The sequence below is a fragment of the Labrus bergylta genome, chromosome 1 (genome assembly GCF_963930695.1).
Source record: "Labrus bergylta chromosome 1, fLabBer1.1, whole genome shotgun sequence".
NCBI lineage: Eukaryota > Metazoa > Chordata > Actinopteri > Labriformes > Labridae > Labrus > Labrus bergylta.
Window position 1 is genome coordinate 22366818 of NC_089195.1, and position 12417 is coordinate 22379234.

General features: G+C 37.7%; 1 protein-coding gene across 3 annotated transcripts in view; it reads left to right on the forward strand.

Moving 5' to 3' along the window:
• The first annotated feature begins 2660 nt into the window (after nt 1–2660).
• Nucleotides 2661–12417, forward strand: part of fbxw7 (F-box and WD repeat domain containing 7) — a 119816-nt gene continuing 110059 nt past the window's right edge. For all 3 annotated transcript variants that reach the window (XM_065956863.1, XM_065956867.1, XM_065956871.1), the window contains exon 1: nt 2661–3236. The gene's annotated coding sequence lies outside the window, so the exon portion shown is untranslated. The remainder of the gene's footprint in view (nt 3237–12417) is intronic.

A 12417-nucleotide genomic window follows, 5' to 3' on the forward strand; every position in this document is an offset into this window, starting at 1 on the left:
GTGTGTGTGTGTGTGTGTGTGTGTGTGTGTGTGTCTTAGTGAACAATGGGGTTATGTTTGGTCCTTTGTAGTTGTGATGAGCAATTTTAACTTGTGAAACTTCACACTGCCTTTTATAATAGACTGTCTGTTGCACCGATTAGACAAAATATTCTAAAATTACTCATTACACATGGCTATAATAGTGACAAAACAGAGCTTGTGTCCTCTGTAGTACTTTTAAGGTATAAGAGAAAAATACAATAGACACATTATGAGTTTTGGAAATGGTTAGGCTAACTTTCACAGATTCTCCTGAATAGATAAATCAATATATAACAAAGATTTTTTTTTACTATTTCCTTAAATTAATTTAAGTCACCAGAAACCATAAATATATATAAAAATATATTTATTCTACACGTTTGTATGTGAAACACAATAATTATCTCTTTGGGTATGCAAAAATCCTTTAAATGAAACAATGAAATAAGAAAAATATCTGAAACATTTCTTTGTTGAAAAAGATAACAAGTAAAAATGAACGGAAATTGAAAAGAAATGAACAGAAGAAGACAAATCTAATCAGTCTGATGCATTAAACATGGGAAAAACAATTCTCGTTTGTGTGTGTTTATGTAAATATTGAGATGGTCATACTATTTCTAATCTTGGCACATCCACTACTGAAGCTCATCTATTTCAGTGTTTAGCTTCACTGACAAGACAAAAAAAATCAACACACAGAAAGACGGTCTCAATGAAAGACTATACAGTTCATAGTGAATATTTGGGTGGGAAGTGGCTTAGAGGAACATGTTCCATGAAAGCACAAAGCTTCTGAGAATATTTATTGACAAAAAGAGGATATTTACAGTCCTCCTTTGTTTCCAGGTTCTGCTTTTTAGTTGTCATTGACCAGATGCCAGTCTCAATTCTACACTTCTCAGGATCACATGTTTGGGGCTTAGTGATATCTCAGGCTTTCAGACTCTCCCTGGAGAATCCAGATAGCGAGCATGAAAATGACCATGAGCCAAAGCTAACCATGGCTGGCACTGTAGAGCTAAATTGAGCAGCGGCACTAGAAACAGCAGCAAGCTAATCCACTATAACCTGTGCTTTTTTTTTGCCTATGAATAAACAATGCCCAGTTTGCTGGAAAAATAATCAGTTTTCATGCAGCACGAGTTTTAACACACCATGAAAAATGGAATTTGAATTTGATCTGTTCTCAAGTGTTTATTTTTTCAATACTTTAATGATCGATACATTACCTTTCTATACATACCTTTGTCTAATAATATGGGTTTTGTATTGATACTACATATAGGATACTGTATGCAGACAGAAATGCTATTTAACAATACAGAAAATTAGTACTAGTATTTCTACCACTACTAATTTTGCTGTAATTGCAATGTTTTATTTTGATTATTGTTTTAAATATGCCTATTATTATTATTTACAAAGGCTTTAATAATAATACATAATTATAATAATAACAATAATTATTATCATTATCATTATCGATAATATTATTAATCGTAATCATTGGTGTTACATGTCATTGGTAGTAATTATTCATCAAAAATTCATTCATCAAACCATCAAAAACTCTCTCTCTGTACAACAGCTCAACTCTTGCGAGCAGAGAACTGTCATCATGATAATATCTGTCTATCCATACTGTAATCTGTTCTGCACATAAATTTATGTGCATAAATTTATTTATTTAATTTATAAATTTAAGTTAAATTTACAAATGATCCCTGCACTCATGTTCACCTCATGTGGCTGTCTACTCGCCGTTATATTGTATAGTTTCTGCTTATAATATGTCTACACTCATGCACTTTAACTTATGTCAGTAATGTCCTTTTACAACTCTGTTTTTTGCACATTTACATTTAATCTTTCATATTTAATTTACAACCATTTACAACTCTGTTTTTGCACATTTCCATTTAATCTTTCATATTTAATTTACAACCATTTACAACTCTGTTTTTTGCACATTTCCATTTTATCTTTCATATTTAATTTACAACCATTTACAACTCTGTTTTTGCACATTTCCATTTAATCTTTCATATTTAATTTACAACCATTTACAACTCTGTTTTTGCACATTTCCATTTAATCTTTCATATTTAATTTACAACCATTTACAACTCTGTTTTTGCACATTTACATTTAATCTTTCATATTTAATTTACAACCATTTACAACTCTGTTTTTGCACATTTACATTTAATCTTTCATATTTAATTTACAACCATTTACAACTCTGTTTTTGCACATTTACATTCAATCTTCCATATTTAATCTTCCAATTTAAGACTAGTAATGCTTAGTGAAATCCTGGTTGTATATATTCACATTCACATATATTCTTTTTTTTTAAGTACTTATTTACTTTGTATTTAATATTATATTATGTTTAGATTTGCTAACATTTTTACTCATATTGTGTGTTTGCATAACCTGCTGCTGCAACGCCACAATTTCCCAGTTTGGGATCAATAAAGTGAATCTATTCTAAAACATCAATCATGTCTCCGGGCGTTTTTTTTTTTTGTTTTTTTTTAAACATCACATTTGAGCGCCCACTTTGCAGACAAAAACCCGTGGCGTCATCACGCTGCGACAGCCAATACTCTCCAGTCGGTGGAGAGAGAGAGAGAGAGAGAGAGAGAGAGAGTCAGGAGACGATCAAAACGTAGCGGGTTGTCGGAGAGACATTGAGCGGCGAATCACTCACCCACTGACACGCTTCTTGTTTGTTCTTCGCGGATGTGTTTCCCCTCCTTGTTATGGGGGTCAGCCACCACCGTATGACGCCCAGCAACCGGAGAGAGGGTCCTTAAATGTCCCGAGCGATAACTCCTCTCCTCGTCGTTTTTTAGACAGAGCTGCTCATGTTAGCGGTGTTTCACTAGCCTGCTATCTACTACAAACCAAACTCTTTGCCTTGTAGCAGCTAGTTAGCCGATGTTGCTAAGCGTGTTAGCCTTCTGCTAAAGGTGGATGCAAACACTGACTGCTGTTGGTGGGAAACCAAAAAAAAGGCGAAGAAGGAGCGTTTAAGAAGAAGAAGAAGAAGAAGAAGCTGAAGCTGAACTCCTGCTCTGAGGGGATTTCTCCGTCTTTTGGGATATTCGACTGAAAAGGGGGGAATCACGGGAGAGAGAAGAGAGAAGAGGAGAGGAGAGGAGAGGAGAGAGAGAGGCCCCCGCTGTCTTCACGCGTCCGAGGTAAATAGAGTCCAACATTAACTATGTGCAGCAGCAAAACTGAAGGGAATATTAGAAGTTAAGGAGCAGTGCGAGTCGGCCTAGCATTAGCCAGCTAACGAATTAGCTAGAGAGTTAGCTTCTTTTTTTTTTTTTTTTTTTTTTTAAGCTCAAGCTAGCCAACTTCACGCACCGCTGTTGATGTGGAGTTTTCTGTCCTGTGTGAAACAAGTTAAAGGTGTCACAGTCAGCTCAATGTGGTGGTATGTGTGTGTGTGGGGGGGGGGGTTCGTGTTGTCTTGCAATGCTTTTGCCTGTCATTCAACCAGTGTAGCAGATTGGAGGCTTACTTTGATAACATTGAGCCTTTTTTTAGCGGCACACAAACTTTTTTTTTTATCAGCGGGGGAAGTTTCTTATTCCGCTTATAGTTCACGTTATAAAAATGCATGCAGATGCAATAAAGCCAGCCGAACTACACCGTTTTCTTCTAAAAACCAAGGTTTTGTGTGGAAAAACCTCTTGCTAAGCTGTAACTCCAGATGTTTCATGTACATTGAAAGCTTTTTTTTTGCAGGTTGTTTGCAGATCTTGCAAAACAGAATGAACTTCTTATCATTTTGCAATGCTCAGGACCACTTGTGTTCTCTACTTATAGAGGGGGTTTCAACTTGGCAGTAGTAGTTTTAGTGGAGGTTTTTTCAAATTGTGTAATGTCAAACTGAGGAGTGGCTCATGTATTTACTTTTTTGTTTATCTTTGTAAATAGGTCATTAAAATATATAGGAAACAACAGTTTCTCAGTTTTGAGTCTCATCCTCGTAATGTTGCTGTTTTACAGGTTCATAAGCAGCGTGGAGACACCTCTGTACTTGCATCACTATTTTTGTTAGTCTGCAGCAAGTCGTTGTGTTCTGAACATCAAGCAAATCATTTACTTCTGCACAGTCTGAGGCAGAAACGAGTCTTGAATACTCAAAGAGGAATGGAAAAAATGTAGGTGTTTCGTCGTCGTCCAGGCGGTTTATTTAAAAAGGATAATATTTGATCGAGGTCTCTGGTACCAGAATATACTGTTTACGTGTGCAGCACATAACTGTACTACAGTCCACTTGCCTGTAACCTGAGATTGACCCCTCAGTGTAGCTGGAGGTGTGTGTGTGTGTGTGTGTGTGTGTGTGTGTGTATACACAGACTCATGCCTGGAACCATTCTTTACACATCACACTATAATGGACTTATTTGATCATTTGTTGTCGTTCTCTTTTGCCGTTTTCCAAGTCTGAAAGTCGGTCAGTTCATTTTATTTTAAACGTCTTTGTATGGCCCTAGTTAGGCGTGATTGAGATGCATGTTAAACATATCTCAGAATCACAACTCGAAAGAGGTTTTAAGAGAAGTGGTTGTTTGAATTTCCTCTACAGGAGAATGCTGTTGCTTCTGCACTCAACCTGCTAAATGAACAGCATCCACTTAACCTCTAAGGTCTGAGTTGGCCCTTGGTGAGAAGATTGCCCTTGGTCTGTAAGTCTTTAAGGACAACCAGTGACCTGTATTAAATACCTTTTTTATTTGGCCGGTCAACAGAAGTGAACCCATTCATGTGTGTTGTCAACGGCTGTGAACTCCAAACATTTATTAAACTTCAGTTGATGACAAGTTCAAAATTTTGAATCATCTCCTTTGATGGTGACTTGTGCTGTTTTTATTACTAATAAGTAGTAGTTAAAACACTGACGTCTGCATTCCCATTAGGTGTTACTGCTTTTGTTGCAAAATGTTTTAATTTTCAGATAAAATACGGAAAGGAAACTGTGATGGAACATGCCTTTTTTTTGTTGAATTTCTATTTAAAGTAGTATCTTTAGGTACGATACCAGATAAGTCTCGTCTTGTCACATCATCTACAGGCAAGAAATCGTAGACGCTCTCTATCGCATATCACAAAAGTGCAACTGCAAATGTGCACGTGATCTTCGTGACGCAGAAAATCGGGTGTGTAAGACTCGGCGTTAATGGTTATGCTGGCGAATACAGCTGTACATATAGTGACACAGTCCAGGCTGGCTGTGCCACTTTCAGGGGCCGAAATTAACACCTGCAAAGCGCCAAAAGCGGGTATATTTTCAGAGTAAGTTTCTCAGGGCTATATGCCATATAGCGAGTAAATGTACTTCACATCGTTCACAGTAGGCTGAGAGCTCATCTACTATACTCTAGCTAGTAGAAGTGCAGACTCAACAAAGCGAAAACAGTTGGTATTAAAAGAGCTACAGAAATGCACAGAAACAACACGTTGTTGACTTTGGTGAATGCATTTGAAACGATCACGCAGTAAGACCCCGCTTAGACCTTTTCTTCTGTCCGGTAGACCCCCAAAAAACAGACTGCGTCTTCGATGCGACCTACACTCCGGTTCCATTCCACTGTTTTCTAGTGTGATCAATACTTTTCCCACCATTGTTTTCCAAATTGTATTCTACAATTTCATTTAGCAGAAGCTTTTATATCAAACAAAATATAAATGAGAGAGTATACGTAAACATGAAGTATTGAATGTGTGGCGTCTGCTGTGATTCATAGTGCCATAGTCATTAAAAAGCTAAGTTGTGGAACTGACCAACAAGACAAATAGGAAAACATATGGACATCTTGAATTACTATATATTAAAAAAAATAGGCTGGAAACTATATACAAACTGTGCAGCAGCAGGTTTTTTTATTGCCCACAACTTTTATTTATAGTCCACATGCCTTCTATGGATCTCTTTGAAATTCTTGCATGAGATTTAAGTTTTCCGTCTTCTCCAGAAGTGGAACACTATAAAGAGGTATGAGTTACAGAATGGAAGAACAAAGAGTAGCTGACAATATGTATACAAGAATAGAATATTTTGATCAGTATTTTGAAATAAAAAATTCTGGCTGTGGATATAACTGCACGCCTTGAAGGGTGAGCAGTAAGGGGTAGTCCGTCTTTGTTTGCAGAAAGCAGCACATTACCATAGTCCTGACTGTTGCTCTGTAGCTGACCTCAGGGCCTTCCTATAACCATTGTCATATGGACAGTGAGATTTCCTGCCTTTGAACCCTTTAATTGACTAAACTTGAAGTGAGATGAGTAAGATTTGGTTTAAAGGATGTCAACAGTTTTATTCAAAACAATCAAAAGCAGACCTGTAATCCATGTGCTGAAGCAAACCTAATAATGACTGATAAAGACCTGATCACATTGACATCATAGAGCTGGGCTGATAAGATATTCTCTGTTGGTAATAACCATCTGACTTTACCCAGTTTAGGGAATACATCATGTAATCTTGTTTTATTAGGGAGATTGGGAATTGTAACATAAAAATTGGATTAGGTGAAATGGTTTCTTTTGATTCAGAATTACCAGGTTCCTTTGTACTGTGTTCCTCCCTTCTGAAAACATTTCTGCCGACAAATGTGGTCTTTGCGTTTTTTGGGATTTTATCATATTGACTGAAGATGGAAGAAGTACTTCACAGTACTCATAGTGTAGCAGGATAACAAGCTTGAATCTTGTTGTTTTAAAAGTGGCTTACTACACACTCACTGCAAAGGAGAGGGAAAGCAGAAAACTTCTTTTTCCCATGAGAAATGGTTCAGCAGCAGTTTCAGTAGGAGTGGTATAAAAATATCACATAAAAGATCCACAAAACCAAACTATGCCCAACACTAAACTATAACAAGATGCTCGATGTAAGAAATGGACTCTCAGCTCTTGTATTAATAGCGTAGCACCTTGAACAAGATGTTAGTCCACTACTGCTCTTTGGTGGGCCCAGATTTTATAACTGACCAGTAACGACCAGTTTATTCTTTCTTTGACAGTGTGGAAATCTGATGTGTTGTGCATGCTGCAAGTTACGAACAGACAACACTCATTTCTAGAGGTATTCCCCGTGAGTTCTCTAAATTTTGTAGATAGGAGTCGGAGTGTGTTTCACTCGGTGTTAGATCACAAACACAAGCACGGTGTATTGTAAAAGACAAGATATCTCACTTGTGTAAAAGATGTTCTTGGATTTAGTAAAGAAGACTTGGTTGAAGAGTTAAAGTCGAATGCTTTGTTTGTTTTTGATGCCATGAATGGGTAGTCTTTATAGAACGGGCAGTCATCTAAGCCTTTAAGGACCCAAATCACTACTAACCAGCAAAAGATACTGAGCCATTTGGGTCATTAGTGAGTCATGACATGATCCGTGATTTGATGAGCATCCTCAGTCCAGAGGGAGGAGAGAGGGCAAAAGTTACTGTTCCTCTGGTTGAGATACATTTGGTTACTTCTTCAAAGAAGAAGGATTTATAGAGAGAGTACCAGCATTAGACAAAAAGGTCAGATTTCGGTTTTCATTGACTGTTGTTAGCTGTAGAGTTTGAATTTCGAGAACAAATTGAAAGTGGGAAGACTGTCTAGCAAAATGTGGGACTTTTTCTCAGCTGTCTGAAATGTTTTTTCATCTGGTTTAATGATGTCAGACAAAAAATGTTGGTGTCTTCAACAGATGGGCAGGTTGAGAGGAAATATAAAAATGTAGATGTGGGAGTATTTGTGAGGAGAAAGACTGCAGGGAGGAGATGATCGGCCAAATATGTAGTGTGTATAGACTTATTTACAGGTGTTAGCCAATGGGAGGGGGTGAAAGGGAAATGAAACTAGCCTCATGAGAAAGTAGAGAAGAAGCATAAAGATAGATGAAAGTAGCTCTATTAAAAAAAAAAAGGCCAGCCTGCAGTCAGCATTGTGTGTGGGCAGAGGCACTTTCAGTGAGAGGGATAGAGTGAGATCAATGAAAGAGGAAATGAAAGGCCTTCTCTGTGGGGAGGTCCAAGTCACCTTGAAGAAAGAGGGATCTCCCATCTCCTGTTCCACTGTTTTCTTTCTTTTTAAGAGAGTCATAAAGTAGGACTTAGGGGCAACAGCGGACTGCAACATTATGATGGGCAGAATAAAGGTTAAACTTTGAGTAGGTCAAAGGTTTGGATATTATAATGGGCATATTAGAGGTTTAACTTCCTTACCCACTATGAAAGAACTCCTAAAGCACCCTTAAACTCCTGATGGCGATGTGCATTCAGTGGAGTGTAGATTTCTTCTTGATGTGTCTTTGGGCACCTGGGGGGACAACAGCAAATGTCCTACCTCCCTTCAAACTGTCACCTTCTGTATCTGGGAGATTGGCCACGCAAACTTAGTTTTTACAACACAGATTTAATTCTATCAGAGATGATGAAACAAATATGTATGTATACTTTTGTTTTACCTCAAGCTGATGATGGAAGTTGCTCTGAAGAGAGCTATCCTGCTTCCTCATCATCTCTGTGACACATGCACTGTACTGCTCATGTATCCCTATGTTGATAAGCAGTCAATGATGATTTAAAGCAATTAATAGAGTACCGTAGGTAACATTACAACAAGGTAAATGGTGAGTGTGATGTTTTCTGCTATCTATCAGATAATGCTCAGTGAAGTAAATTCTGTATTTAAATATTTGGGCTGTTTTTTTGTTTTCTATTTAAAGTTGTGTATGTCATAATGAAGTTTTTCTGTATTTAAAGTGATTCCAGATTTTAGCTTTGCAACTTTGCTCTGTATTACGCATGTCTTTTACATTTTCAACAAATAGTTTAAATGTGATCATTTTCTTTAAACATTAAATTCATGCTCAGTGTCCTCATGAATGCCCTTCTCATAATCAAAGAAAAATGAAAGTCCTTACGTTTAGATTTCTCTTCATTGTTTTTTGCACATTTTCACCGTCCAATCTCTCCACGTCTATTATGCGATCATCAACTTTTTCGATGTTTTGTTCGAGCTTCTTTCAAATGCTTTCTTAATGAGTTTGAATTCACTCTCGGGGTCGAGTGGAGATTTACAGCTACAGCAGACCGTGGGTGTTTTCTCGGGTTGTGAATGGCCCTCTGCTCTGTATCTGTGAGGCACAAGGAGCATGTTAATAATTCAGTGCTTTGCCATGTAGCTCTGAGTTGGTTAATGAACAGGGGGAGGAATCTCCCAGGCATATCGCTTTGATGTGTGCTGTAGTAAGAATGCTGTGTATCAGTGCGGCGACAAGAACACGACAAAACAAGTTAATAGAGGATGCATTATATCTGAAAATGATGCTGTGGATGATCACAATGTATCCACATTTATACTTTGGATATGAGAGAATAGAGGAGGGTCTCTTTATCCTGTACCAGAAGAGACTTTTTTTTTGTCTGTTGGTGCAATTATGCTGAAAAGTCTGATTGATGTGGATAACAAATACAACCACCATCTAAACAGTTTTTTTTGATCCGTTTAATGTTGTTTCTTTAATCAGCAGGTGTTTTAGGGCTGCCGCTTTCTTGTGCAACACGGCTTGCTAAGAACGCCTCACACTGCCAACTCTTTTCTGCTACAGTAAATAAGCTGTCCTGCTGCTGCTTTTAGTTTCCGCAGACTTTAGACAAACTTTACAGTAGACGGTGGTTCACATGAGGTGGGACACTGAAAAAGTTAACCTGTTCCAGACAACAAACTAGCCTTTATTGAGAATGAACTCCTCACTTTTATAGTGCTGGTGCATGACGCCATATTCACATTTTTATCTGTGTCTGAAGGAAAATGTCTCCCTGCTATGAACAACTGTATTTACCCAAGTTGAAATGAAGAGTGGTTCATAACAGTGACTTAATATATAAACAGTTAGTTGTCCAGCTCTAGGCAAGGCAAGGCAAGTTTATTTATATAGCACATTTCAACAACAAGGCAATTCAAAGTGCTCCTTTAGGTTGCATATGGGATTTACATCTTACATCTTATAACCCTGTTCACACACATATGTTTAACATCATTGGGAAGCCTTGTTAAAGAAATATCAATGACTGTCCCTGTAGATCCAATATCTCTACTCTTTGATATGCAACATTTATTCAGTTAAATACAGTCAAATGTTGATGGTATATTTACCAAGGTATAGCAACAAAAAAGGTGTTCTCTTGATATATTTTGTCTAATTATTATTGAATAGTTTAATTTCAATAAATATATAATATATATTCAAAAAATATGATTGCCGCCTTGAATCATTTAGATGCAATCATGTTCATTTTTTTTTTTTTTTTTTTACATTTTAAAATGTATTTGTGTATAAAAGTCGCTATACAGTGCACAGAGCCATACCCAGTCCTGGAGAGAGTTCCTGTCAGAGAGTGCAGAGTGTGTTTGGCTTTAAGCTCAGACCTTTTCCATCTTTGCCTTAACACAATTGCATCTCTTTGCTGCCACCCACGACTTATTCCCTCTCAAATGCCCACCAGTCCTTCTCTGAGACTGCAGCAGAGGTGCAGGATGAAAAACCATTTGAAAGGAGGCCTCTCCCAGCAGAGGTCCCGTTGGCATGGAAACGGCTGTCTTTGTGAATGTAGGCTTCCCTTACACGCCTCGTCGGAGGTTTCCCAATGTCTGAGGACCCTTTGGTAACAAGTAAACCTTAAACAGTTCAACAAACATTCACTTATATTAGCTTTATGGTATTTTCTGGTCATACCCTTTTGTTAGTTTATATTCAGGAAGTTAGATTTAATGACCTGGAGTTTCATTTATAAAACAGTGTGTAGAATCCATACTTAAAGGGTACGTGTGCCCAAAACCCTCAAACGGCATCCGTACCCTAAATTCAGATTTTTAAAAACCATATGCACGCACATTGTTGGGTGGGGGTGTTTCTGCTGTAAATATCCAATGATAAAATTGCCAGACAGACTATGGGTTATCTTAACAACAGCAACAGAACACAAATGGCTGACAAAGTTTTCATGTTATCAGGCTTATATTCTGTTAGCAGGTACTTCTAATAGGGCTCTGGAAGTAAAAATCCCATTAAATTTCTCCATAGCGGATTTGATTATTAGCCATAATGTCATAACCATCCATGGTAGACTTACTACGAGCTACCTGAGTGTGAAAAGATGGTATATGCTCCTGTAGGAGACACAAGTCTGTACGATATCAACCTTGTTTTGAGAAAAACATGGTTTTATTCACGATATCGGGACAAAGAACTACACTACCCACGATCATAGTGTCACAGCGACGTCTTTGATTGGTTGAGCTCGCTGTTACCATGGCAATGTTTCCCGCCCCTCAGCGCCGTATGCGAACACATAGTTTCGCTAGCAGGCTAGTTAGTTAGCTAACACAAAATGTACTGATAACCTTGTCATGCCGCAGTGAATGTAGTTGATGTATTGACGCAACACAAATTATAAGATAGTACAACACTTTCATTAACAGAATAAACACAACAACGACAAACGTTACTTTTAAGAAGAAACGCCATCATTCCCAATGGATTGTGGGATGGGTAGTATCTTGACTCTGGACAAAAAGTATGTACACAGTCTTGTACCTTTTGCCTTTTTTTCCTGTTTTTCCATACCAGTTTGGCGCCGAATTAAAAGTCCTATAGTCACAAGTATAGGGGTAGCTGGTTGTCTTGGTTCCAGGCTTTAATCACTAGTTTTGTGAAAAATCAGTGGAGGATTTGAATGGGGAATTCTACTTCCGGAACCAGAGCCACTGAAAAAGTGGGCGATTGAGCTCTATAGGCTAGAAAAGTGTTATTATCCTGGCTTGTAAATGTCAGACATATACATTTCAGTCACAGCAAACATTGTTTTCTTTTAAGCTCACAACATACACTTGGCTCCTATCCAATTATAGATCTGCTGCTATGAGAGTATTACACTTACTGTTAAATTTATACAAGAATAAAGATGGTTGACAGATTTAAAATGATATGATCCACAAAATTAATAACATGAACGAATTCATCAAAATTCAAACTAAATAGACCTGCATGCAATGCTCCCTTTATAAACCACGATCCACCTGAAAATGAGTGCACGTTGATCATCCTAATGTTACACCCTTTACGCGCCCATTTTAACCATAAATGGTAAAAGCAAAGCACCTCATGAATGAAAATGCATACAAAGGAGCAGACAGATCAAAGGCTTCCAGTGCTTTGATCACCACCACAACAGGTAGTAAGACGTAGAAAATAAACTTTCTAACCCAGAATTCGAGGGGCTTGTCAATAAAGTGGAGTTTAGTAATCACATATTGTTTTTTGTGGCTCAAGGGTCAAAATAAAAATCAAAACCAGAGAATGACATGTTGCTG